The sequence below is a fragment of the Cibotium barometz genome, chromosome 36, assembly GCF_041138505.1.
Source record: "Cibotium barometz isolate CiBa-2024 chromosome 36, ASM4113850v1, whole genome shotgun sequence".
Taxonomy (NCBI): Eukaryota; Viridiplantae; Streptophyta; class Polypodiopsida; order Cyatheales; family Cibotiaceae; genus Cibotium; species Cibotium barometz.
Window position 1 is genome coordinate 29,501,545 of NC_141081.1, and position 12,789 is coordinate 29,514,333.

At 43.7% G+C, this 12,789-nt stretch overlaps 1 protein-coding gene across 18 annotated transcripts in view; it reads right to left on the bottom strand.

Annotated features, from left to right (window-relative positions):
• Nucleotides 1-1,412: 1,412 nt before the first annotated feature.
• The window catches only part of LOC147617756 (uncharacterized), a 130,705-nt gene continuing 119,328 nt past the window's right edge, over nt 1,413-12,789 (bottom strand). For 10 of the 18 annotated variants that reach the window (XM_086776002.1, XM_086776006.1, XM_086776005.1 and 7 more), the window contains one exon: nt 1,413-1,850. The gene's annotated coding sequence lies outside the window, so the exon portion shown is untranslated. Of the gene's footprint in view, nt 2,905-12,789 lie in introns of all 18 variants that reach the window. The other 8 variants (XM_086776007.1, XM_086776004.1, XM_086775998.1 and 5 more) reach the window with 4 other exon arrangements.

Genomic DNA, 12,789 nt, shown 5'->3' on the forward strand with positions numbered 1-12,789 from the left:
TCGCCACTTTTCTTAGCCTTCTACATGCATCACACATCGTGATAGAGTGTAGGCGCAATGGATGTCCATTCTTTTAGAGAATTGCATCAATGAATAATTGGTATCCTATGCTGACAAGAATAAATCACCCCATGAGACTAGCTAAAGAACTGGAGGTAATCGATCACCCTTGGAGACTAGCTAAAGAAATTGAGGTAGGCATCCCTCATTACAGTTGTGACAATCATCTTCCAATAAAAAAGCGCAGATGACAGAAGATGTCAATGTATCACAATCGTTACTGTTCCGATAGCTCTGTCTGTGACCGGAGCATTGAAACGCGTTTCTGTCTGTATTCCGCCTTTCTGTTGGCATCCTCCACAATGGAGGGGTTCACTTTTCCTTTATTTTAGTTTTCCACTCTATGCGTTTTGAGCTCTACATTCATACAAACGAATATTCCAAATTGAATAAAATAAGGCTAAACTGCAGTAGGCCAGTGCTTGAAAATCGTTGCGATGCGGCGCCAGTGACAACCCACTATGGATAAATTTATAGCCACCAGGAGGGTTGGTCCATTATTACAGGTGCACCAAGGCCTTGGAATTTTCATTGAACTGCTACAAAAGGATAAGCATGGTTATTGGCTAGTCTTAAGCAGGATATCTAAGCCGGCACGAAACTAGCATGTCTTTAACTAGATGGTATAATTTATTGTACTGATTGCTGTGAATATTCTTACCCTTACTCACAAAAAACATAGTTCCCTATGTTGGGTTGTTGCGTGCTGGCCTCACAAGCCAGCTGTTATCTCAATTCACCATCCCAAGTAATGGCGAAGAGCCATTAACTGGCCTCACTAAGCCGGTTCCTGTCCAAATAGTCCCTCAACTGCTAGCTGGATTTGCGTAGTGAGATCAAGACGGGCAAGTAGCATCATTTGGAGATTGCCAATCATTTCTGCCTTAGAAAGCTAGCATATTGATAACAAGGCTCTAAGGCTTGCAAATTACAAACTCGAAGATGTGTAACTTACAACTTGCTGAGAAAAGGAGATCTGTAACTGTCACGGGGCATGCATAAAGCTAGATTTACACCCCTGCTGCAAGTAAACGAGGTGTTACAAGAACCGAATCCAACCAATAAAAAGGTCTACACTCCTGTGTTGCTCTCTTATGCACATTAGAGAAAAGACATCTGGTGACTAGCTGCAAGCCATTTCAACTGTCCAGATAATACGCAGATCCAAAAAGGTAAATAGTTGCATCACTCTTCGAAGACTCACATGGAGTTTCGTAAGTAAACAAACGACTTGTGTAACTTTAAATAAAAGGGTACATTTTGATGAGCTTTGATAAGCATGAAGAATGCACAGGAGAACTACTCCGAGAACTAACCATACAGCCCTTATAATAGAAATGGAAAGGGACCTTGACAAAATTTCCATGCTTACATGAAACAAGGGAGCACCATTTGGAACAAAAACTCGTGGGATGATATACAGCTCACACATAAGAATATAGTACAAAGGGTGAAAGGGTGCTACTAGCACAAAGCCTGTGCCCCAGACCATACTTTCAAACCTATGCAATCTGCTTCTACACTATTTTCTTCAGCACTCCTACCAGATCCAAAATACTTGACACATACCTGAAAACTGTCCTACCATTCAACTACACACAAACACCTCTTTTCCAGCACAAAGCATGTCTGCCATACCCTTTGGCTCCTTCCTACAACCTAAACTTGAAATGACTATCTTCATATTTGTCTTAAAGTAAGTAGACAAAATAACAGTTTTACACCAATAGAAGTCTGCCACATCAACATATATGTTTTCACAGCCGTATATTATCTGCCAGCTTCCAACGCTGCAAGTAATAAATAGTTTCTATCAGTGACTGCAAAAAGCAAGGAACAAATCAATCAAGCAATCTGAAACTGCCAAATTTAGGACAGCGAGGGCACCCTACTTCTAAGGCTCACAGGCCACTCTCTCTCTCTCTCTCCAACACACACACGCGCGCGCGTGCGGGCTTCATATGGATCACATGCCCCCATTCCACTACAGTTTGGATGCACCACTATTACCTCTTCAGACTGAAGTACTGGCATATATGCTATGAGTAGTGCCACATGTGAACATGGGCTAACCAAGGGCACTTTTCTCCCTTTGGGTTTTTCCCTTGGATATTTGGTGTGAAAGGACACCATCATTATTATTGCATTTTGATATTATGGAGTCAACTCCCTAGCTCCACACAATTCCAAGCAATCCATGTTGTGTGACCATCAATCACCATCTCAAGTTTACTTGCTGCTGCTAATTCTGTGTGTCTACCTGCTACGGAACCCCAGCCCTAACAGTGGTATCAGAGCCAGGTTGCCCCTGCTTGCGGAGTTTCCATCTGTGCCTGCAGTTCCGTCGATGACTGTGCACTTCCGTCTGGCTCCGTTGCCTCCGCCACAGTCGCCCGCATTCCGGCGCCTGCACTCAGCCACCCGCCTCATTTTATCGCCGCCCCTTGCCGCCCTGTTTCAGGCAGTGCTACTGCCAAAGAACCACCGCTGCCCAACTCACGGGAGGCGCTTGTAGGTGGAGCTCAGCCACACTTGTGGCCTTATTCCATCCAACAGCCTGTGCTGTCCGTCGCTGTCAGCTGTCCGGCAACGTCCCCGCTTCAGACCAGTTCCCAGAAGTCGCCGCCGTTTCTGCCTAAAAAGTCACCTTCATTCACTGCAGCCCGCCATCGCCGCCGACCCCTGCAGTTCTAGCTGTCACCGAGTTTCCACCAGCACCATAGACCCATTGCACCGTCGCCGTCTGCAGCGCACGGTTGCTATACTGCGCCATCGCCATCTGCACATCGCCACTTCTTCAACAGCCCGCCATCGCCATGCCTGCACATCTACAGTCTGCAATCTCTGCAAAATCAGGGTTCCAGCCATACAGGTAACCGATTTTTGGTTCAGTTCATAGAGCTTTTGTAAATTGCTTGCTTCATTGCAAAAAATCAGGTGCAAGCAGTAGTGCAGGACAACATTTTGGTGCAAGGCTTGGAGAAAGAAAAATGGCATGGCTATAGATTCTTCTTCGTCACCTGCAGGGAAAGATGATGCATCAATAAATTTGTGCAAGATGAGTGGACTTTTCTTACTTGCAGTTATGATGCATCAGTAGAGCATATGTCTCTTAGTGTCAATGAAAGACACGACCCATGGTATTTTGATAGTGGTGTTGCTAAACACATTACCTCACAGAGGAATTCATTTAAGAACTTATGGCTGCCCTTGAAGGCAAATGGGTAACAATTCTTCTTATCCGGTTCAAGGTGTTGGTGGTGAGGTGATACTCACAACAGTGGATGGTGCAAACTTATGTCTTCTAGATGTATTGTACGTGACAGGGATTAGGAACTTGTTATCTATCTCCTCTTTTGCTAAAAGAGGATATGCAATGAACTTTGAGCACGACAGATGCACAGTGAAAGACCGTGAATGTGGCTATGCATTGGTCACTTCCAGCACATTGTACCATGGGTTATATCAGCTTGACAGGTTTGACAGGAGAAAGCATAATGCTCAAGTGGTTACCACTCTTACACCTACCATGCACGAGGCAAAATTGTGGCATGCCGGGTTTGGGCATGTAAATTATGGCAGTTTGATGCTATTGCAAAGGGCTATGCCTCATGTAGAACTGCCACCAAAACATGCATGTGAGGGTGCATATCGAGTAAGATGCACAGAAATGCATTCCCAAAAGATAAATCAACAAGGGCTGTCCAGAAATTATAGCTTGTGCACAGTGATATGTGTGGTCCTATGCGGACACCATCTATTGGAAAGCATCTATACTTTGTAACCGATTTGCTTGGGTGTTTTCGTTGAAAGCAAAATCTGATGTATTTGCATGTTTTCAGCATTTTGTGGCACAATCTAAAAATCAAACAGGTTACAAAGTGCAAACTGTTGGGTTTTATGCTCTGTATGCACCCAGAGGAGTGCTAGTGATCATCAGTAGATTACTGGGGCACTTTTTACTTCAGTTAGTGGAGGTTTTTTCCCCAGTTTAGTTCAGTTTCACTTATATGCAGTTTATAAGTGTTTTGGTCCACCCGGCACATTTTATGGCCGGACATGTGAACACTTATCTTTAGGGTCACTATTATGTGGCTATTGTACTTCACTTTGATTATCAAGCAATAGACTGAAGTCGTGTTCTCTCTCTGTTGGTTTCCACGCATGCTTGTAGCTTCTGTAAACCCTAACCCTAACACTTCATTGCCTTCACTTGGTATCAGAGCATTGAAGCCTTGCCCTGCCCGTACACAACAAAGTTTTTGTTGCTGCTGCCCGTACAGCACTCGTACATCAAAGCCCGTACATCTGTGCGCCGTACTACTGATTCCGTACAGTAAGCGCAGCACTCAAGTTCTGTACCTGCCCGTAGAGTAAGCGCCGCCTGCAAATCGTCGCCTGCAACCTGCCGTACCTGTTCGTTGCTGTCAGCACCCGTACCAGCTCTTGTCAATGCTGGTCGCCTTAGTGTACTCAGTCGACTGCTGCAACAGGCGTCGACTTGCTTCCATACAGTCAGCGCCGTCCTCAGCTTCTGTTCCTGTCAGCGCACGTGTATCAGCTTCGATAGACTACGCCTGTCAGCGCTGCTGTACCTGCTACGCACGTCCGTGCCTGTAAACGCCAACTGTCACCTACGCAGAGAATCGTGCAGCATTCAGTGCTGCGTACCTTCTGCTGTACCAGTCGACTGTACTTTCTGTACATTCGACTGAAGTTTCAACACTGTACCTGCTTTGACCAGACCTGCAGAGTACCTGTTCGCATTGTTCAATACAGTGCTTCGTAAGAGTACATTCATTGTACTTCAACTGTACCTGCAGTCTATTCGCATTGAAGTCAACTTGTACCTGCTAACATCACACTGTGGTAAGCATTGCAAGTTTTGAATATCGGGCATTTTTATTCTCTGTGAAAATATACAGGCACAACAGGCAAATTTTCTAGCAAAGAACTATACAGGTTTTTTGCACAGTTTGGGTGCAGCAAATTTGGGCATTTTTGGGGCATTTTGGCATTGTGTACGCCATTTGCTGCTCTACTCAGTCATTGGTGCATTGAGCTGCACATTCAGAGGATTGAGAGTGCAGGCATATTTGGGTGAACTGTATTCAGTGGAGTACAGTTATTTTCAGGGTTTCTGCTATTGGGTTTTTTGATAAACAGGTACAACATTGTGCGTAAGCATAATGGCAAATCAACAGCAAAGTGATGTATTCACATATTTGTCTAAGGAAGACAAATTGGATGGCACGAACTACTCCTTGGGGAGTTTTATGCTGAAAAATGTGCTTGTGGCAAAAGGTCTTTGGGATTTTGTTAGTGGTGATGAACCACGTCCAGGTCCATTGGCTCCAGAGACTCCTCCCCAAGGGGGTGCTCGTGGACGAGGACAACAGGTACAGGCTCCAGGACAGCCATTGCCTGTTCAAAGAACAAATGCTCAAAAGACATGGGATGCCAGGGATGCACAAGCTTTGTCACTCATTGCATTGTCAGTACAGAGGTCCATTATACCTCATATTCGTTCAGCTGGCTCTTCACAGAATGCATGGGTGACTTTGGAGCAGATGTATGCTGCTCGTAATGAGGCTAGGATCTCATTTTTGAAAAGAGAGCTGGAAAATCAGAAAATGAATGAAGGAGATGATATGTCTAGCCACTTAAACAAGCTGCAGGATTTGAGAGAGCAACTCATCAATGTCGATGAGATTATTCTTGAGACACAGCTTGTGTCCACCATCTTGCACTCTTTGCCAAGATCTTACTTGGCTTTTCATACCTCTTTGAACCTCGGCATGAGGAATGCTGTTGAACCCCTCAAGTATCAGGAACTTGTTGCTCTCTTACTACAAGAGGAGCAAATGAGGAAGAATATGAATATGAACACAAATGCTGAACAAGCATTTACTACAGGTCAAAAGGGGAAAGGAAAAACTCAGCCAAAGAGTGCAAATCAAAATTCAGGTGATGGTGGTTCTTCACAGGATACCAAGAAAAGTGATGGACAGCCCAAGAAGAAGGGCAAATGTCATTACTGTAAGAAGCCAAGTCACTACATCACGGAATGTAGGAAGAGGATTGCCAAAGAGAAGGCAAAGGAAGCTGGGATGTCTGTTAATGATGCTTCTAAAGCTCCTCCAGAGACTGCTTCTTTTGTTGAGGACAGGGATTACTGTTTTTATACATGCAGCTATGATGCCTCTTGGTCTTCACAGGCACTCAGTTTGACAGAGCATGCATGTACTTGGTATTTTGATAGTGGTGCCTCAAAGCATATCACATCTCGCAGGGATTTGTTTAGTCATGTTGGCCCTGCCCCTGTTGGCAAAACTGTTCAGTGTGCCAACAATGCTTCATATCCAGTTCATGGCATTGGGGAGATTCAGCTCACAGCCATTGATGGCTCCATTCTCCGCCTTACAGATGCCTTATATGTACCAGGGATAAAGAAGAATTTGTTGTCCATTTCTTCTTTAGCACATTGTGGTATGCAGGTCCACTTTGATGATGATAAACGCATGGTCAGAGACAAAGCTAATGCCTTGACCTTGATGCTTACTGGTACATTATGTCATGGACTTTATCAGTTGGATGCATTTCAGCCAGTGGATCAGTCTGCTTATCATGCATTCACTCTTACTCCAGCTATGGTTGATGCGGAGTTATGGCATGCTCGCATGGGGCATGTAAATTTTGGTAGTCTTATTCTTATGCAGTGACATAACATGTTTACAGATCTACCTCTCATGGAGAAGCCTCCAGATCACATTTGTGAAGGATGTATTTTGGGAAAAATGCATAGGTTTTTCTTCCCACGTGATCAGGCTCTAAGAGCAACTGCAAAGTTGCAACTTATACACAGCGATCTTTGTGGTCCCATGCAGACGAAGTCATTAGGTGGTTGCTTCTATTTTGCAACATTTATTGATGACTTCTCTCGTATATGCTGGGTCTATCCTTTGACACAGAAATCACAGGTATATGATGCACTTTTGGCCTTTGTAGCACTTGCTGAGACAGAGTCAGGATGGAAGGTGAAGACTCTCCGTTCTGACCGAGGGGGGGAATATATGTCACATATGCTGAATTCCTTTCTTGGGAGTAGAGGTATAAAACATCAGTATACCACTTCTTACACTCCACAACAGAATGGGGTTGCAGAAAGGAAGAATCGGTCACTCATGGAGATGGCCAGATGTATGCTAAAGGCAAAAAGGCTACCACATATCTTGTGGGTGGAAGCAGTCATGTGTGCTTGTCATATTTTGAATCGATGTCCCACAAAGGCATTGGTTTCTATTACTCCTTTTGAGGCTTGGCATGGCCGCAAGCCTTCTGTATCGCATTTTCGTATCTTTGGGTGTCTTGCATATGCACACATACCCAAAGAGTTGAGGAGGAAGCTGGATGATAAAGCCACAAAATGCATTTTTGTTGGGTATAGCCGTGAGAGCAAGGGCTACAGGTTATATGACCCACTATCCAGGAAGATATTCACTAGTCGGGATGTGATTTTTGATGAAAAATCAGAAATATCCTTGGCTGGTTATGAGGCAAATCAGGCTGAAAATGATGTGTTTGAAGGTCTACTACCCATGGAGTTTCATTCCACAGTTGGTGATCCAACTCATGAGGGTACAGGACAGCCAGCAAATGATGTAGGTGGTGCAGAAATTCAGCAGCCAAATGAGCCAGAAGCTGAACCAAATATAGGGCAGCAGGCACCACAGGTCAGACATATACCTAGATGGTATTTGAGGACATTACAGGACAGCCATTTAGAGGGTCCTCTGACTGGTCGTACTCGTAGGGAGACAAGGACCAATGAGCATGCACACATCATGGATTTGAATCTGGTTATGGCAGCCAGTTTACAGGATGATGATGAGCCTGATTCATTTGTGGATGCACGAGATAATGTGCATTGGAACAAAGCCATGCAGGATGAGCTTGATTCTATTAAAAGGAATCAAACATGGGATTTGGTTGATCTGCCCAAAGGCAAGAAAGCAATTGGTACTAAATGGGTCTATAAATTGAAAAGACATGCAGATGGATCCATTGACAGGTACAAAGCCCGTCTAGTTGCAAAGGGCTATGCACAGAAGAAGGGCATTGATTATGAGGAGACATTTGCTCCTACATCCCGTATGTCGACACTTAGGTGTGTCATTGCATTGGCTGCACATCGTGGTTGGGTTGTTCACCAGTTGGACATAAAGACTGCATTTCTACATGGGGACCTCGAGGAGGAAGTTTATGTATTTCAACCCATGGGTTTTGCAGAACATGGTCATGAGGGGAAAGTTTGCAGGCTGAAAAAGGCCTTGTATGGTTTGAAACAAGCTCCACGAGCTTGGTATGCAAAAATAGATGCTTTTCTACTCACTCAGGGATTTGTGAACAGTCCATTAGAGGCCACTCTGTATGTAAAGAAAGAAGAGACAGATCTGCTGGTCATCAGTCTTTATGTGGATGATCTCTTGCTCATGGGATCAAATGATGACAAAATTGCAGCTTTTAAAGAGATACTGCAACAGACATTTGACATGTCTGACTTGGGGCTTGTACATTACTATTTGGGCATACAGTTTGTGCAGGATAACAGAGGCATTGGGTTGTTGCAATCACGTTATGTTGCTAAACTTCTGGAGAAGTTTAAATTTCAGGATTGCAAGCCTATTAGTACTCCTATGGAGCCTGGGATGAAACTGTCACTACAAGATGACAGTGTTTCCTTTGATGCCACTACATATGCTCAGGCTGTTGGGTGCCTCATTTACTTGTGTAATACAAGGCCAGATATTCAGTATGCAGTTTCTCAGTTGAGCAGATTCATGCACAGCCCACGGTTGTCACATTGGCAAGCTGTGAAGCGTGTATTCCGTTATTTGCAGGGTACCTTGTCTCTTGGATTGCTTTATCCTGAGGGGGGTGACATGCAGTTACACGCTTACAGTGATTCAGATTGGGCTGGTGATTTTGATACCAGACATTCCACTAGTGGAAATTGTTTCTTTCTTGGCTCTTCATGCATTTCTTGGCTAAGCAAGAAACAGACCACAGTGGCCACTTCGTCTTGTGAGGCAAAGTACAGAGCAGCCTACACTACTACTGTTGAGTGTGTTTGGCTGCGTCGTCTCATGACTGATATGGATATTTCAGTGGAGGAGCCTGCACCCAGAGGAGTGCTAGTGATCATCAGTAGATTACTGGGGCACTTTTTACTTCAGTTAGTGGAGGTTTTTTCCCCAATGTAGTTCAGTTTCACTTATATGCAGTTTATAAGTGTTTTGGTCCACCCGGCACATTTTATGGCCGGACATGCGAACACTTATCTTTAGGGTCACTATTATGTGGCTATTGTACTTCACTTTGATTATCAAGCAATAGACTGAAGTCGTGTTCTCTCTCTGTTGGTTTCCACGCATGCTTGTAGCTTCTGTAAACCCTAACCCTAACACTTCATTGCCTTCACAAACCCTCTGTACAGATTGAGGGGGGGCAACTGGAAAACATGTCTATTGCTTTGAAAGCTTTTATGGCAGAAAAATGCATAAAGCCTAAATGCATAATGTCATATTCTCCTCAGCAAAATGTTGTTGCTGAGAGAAAGAACAGGTCTTTGATGGAAATGGTTAGATGCATGGTTAAAGGCAAAGGCTTGCCTCACAAATTCTGGATGGAGACAATAATGTGTGCTACACATGTGTTGAATAGATGCCCTACCAAAGCATTGAAAATCATAACGCCATATGAGGCCTGGCACAAAAGGAAACCTAAAGTTGATCACTTTAGAGTTTTTAGATGTATAGCTTATGCACATGTATATATATATCTAGAAGAATCCATAAACATGCCCAAATTCACCTCTTAGGAACGTGCATGTTATATACTCGAGGTAGTCAATCCACAAGACTATTTATCTATCAACTCCATTATGCATAGTATGGACTAGATACTACGACATCCCCACTAACGTCGTCAATGTCCAATAGTGGGTGTAGAACTCCGTATCAAGATATGCTCTCACACACGCACTCCACACACACACACATAAGAGCATATATTCTCATAAAGCCCTTCGTACTGAGTTTCTGTCAAACCTCCAAAGATGCAGAGCAGACTCAGCCATAATGAAGCCTAGCACTAAGGAAAGTAGCAAATAGAAAGAATTAGTACAACAAATAAGTAGTTGAAAGGGCAAACGCTCAGAAAAAGATAGAAAGAATTAGCACAATAACAACTGACCGCAATTCGGACGAAAACTTTACAATATGAAATCTGCATGTCTGCTAATATGGCTGCGCACATGTACCTCAACAATTGCAAGGTAAGCTTGATGACAAAGCAACTAAGTGCATATTTGTGGGTTACAACAACAACAGTAAAGACTACGTCTCTTTAATCCTTCCACACACAAGATTTTGGACAGCAAAGATGTGTTTGCTGAAAATTCAGACCAACAACCTTCAGGTCCCACTTAACATGTTTGAAGGACTTCTCCCATTAGAAATTAATGGCTCAACAGATCAGCCATCAACTTTGCCTAATGGACTTTCGGTGCTCAAAATCAGCCCATGAATGAGCTCATTACACCTCAAAATGTAGTGGAAGCAGTGGAGCAAGAGTTGACAGCAACGGAAGAGGCTAGAGTTGTGCCTCGTTGATTGCTTCGTACTTTACAAGAGAGCAAACTTTTAGCTCCACTTGGTAGCAAGACATGGACTGGTTCACGTAATGCAAGAGACATGGACATAAAATCAGCTTTTCTCAATAGGGATTTGCAGGAAGAAGTGTATGTAAATCAGCCCATTGGTTTTGTGATGCATGGTCATGAAAACAAAGTATGCAAGCTTCGAAAAGCACTTTATGGTCTCAAACAAGCTCCCCGAGCTTGGTATGAGAAGATACATCCTTATTTGACCACGCAGATTTTTGCAATAGTCCAACAGAGAGCACCCTCGATGTGAAAGAGAATCATGGCACTTTGATTATGCTCATTCTTTATGTGAATGACATGTTGCTAACTGGGAATGATATGGAGAAAATTTCAGCATTCAAAGCTAAATTACAAACGTCATTTGAGATGACAAATTTGTGCATTATTATTTGGGCATACAATTTCAGCAGACAGATGTTGGGATTTATGTACACCAATCAAAGTACATTCAAAAGCTGTTGCACAAATTTGGGTTTCAAGATTGTAAGCTCATCTCTACTCCGATAGAGCCAAGGCTGAAATTGAGCATGTATGATGTTGGAGAGCCTTTTGATATGAGTATTTACAGCCAAGCAGTGGGCTGCCTTATATACTTATGCAACACATGCCTCGATTTTCAATTTGAGGTTTCACAATGTAGCAAATTTATGCACAACCCAAGTACAAAGCATTGGCAAGCAATGAAGCGGATCTTCCACTATCTTCAGGGCTCCCTGGATCTTGGATGGGGAGGCAGCTTGCAGTTACATGCTTACAATGATTCCGACTGGGCTGGTGACTATGATACACGGCAATCCACCAGTGGGAATTGTTTCTTTTTGGGACATTCATGCATATCATGGTTGAGCAAAAAGCAACCCACTTTTGCCACATCTACTTGTGAGGCTGAGTACAGGGCAGCCTTTACAACCACAATAGACTGTGTATGGCTAAGGAGATTGATGACTGATCTTCTTGAGTGTCAGCAGACACCCACCACCATACTCACTGACACTCAAAGTGCCATAGCTGTGGCACGAAACCCAGTGTTTCATGCACGTACTAAGCACATAGAGATTCATTATCATTATGTCAGAGAGAAGATTCATGCAAGGGAGATCTCATTATCTTACTGCTCTACACAAGACAATGTTGCAAATCTCTTCACAATGGCATTGCCTCGAAAGAAGTTTGAAGCTTTCCACAAAGCTTTAGGCTTACTTTCCTACAGAGAGTGATCTACAGCCGACCTTGTCCAGGTTCATATTGCCACCACAGGGGAGATTTATTGGCATATATGCTATGAGTAGTGCCACATGTGAACATGGGCTAACCAAGGGCACTTTTCTCCCTTTGGGTTTTTCCCCTTGGATATCTAGTGTGAAAGGACACCATCATTATTATTGTATTTTGATATTATGGAGTCAACTCCCTAGCTCCACACAACTCCAAACAATCCATTTTGTGTGAGCATCAATCACCATCTCAAGTGTACTTGCTGCTACTGATTCCTTATGTGTGCCGGCCTGTTGTGGAACCCTAACCCTAGCATGAAGACCCATGTCACATGGTTGGATCCATTGCAACTTCCTATGACGATGCAGTTTTACTGGGATCACTTTGTGAAGCTTACAGAGGATGGCTTCATTCAGAAGCCTGGCTATCTTTATAGACACATTTCACATGCCACGTGGATTGCGATTGGCCAAATCAACATCCCATGAGGGAGGAGACCGGGCAAACAGAAGGCACTACCATAGAGAACAAGATTTGCAGATCATGTTCGCTAGAGGTCGAGACGGAGGAGCACTATCTTTGCGAATGACCCAATCAAGCCCATCTTGCCTTGTCACATACCCCTAGACTGACCTCTACAACCCTCTTCACCTAAGGCCATACATAAACTTACAAATGGCAGGTCTAAAGACCACGAGGACTTGCAAGCTGAACATTTTGCTCACGTGTGAATATTATGTCCCCCTGGTTGCCAATACGTTTGACATGACTCCTTCCCAATATTTCCC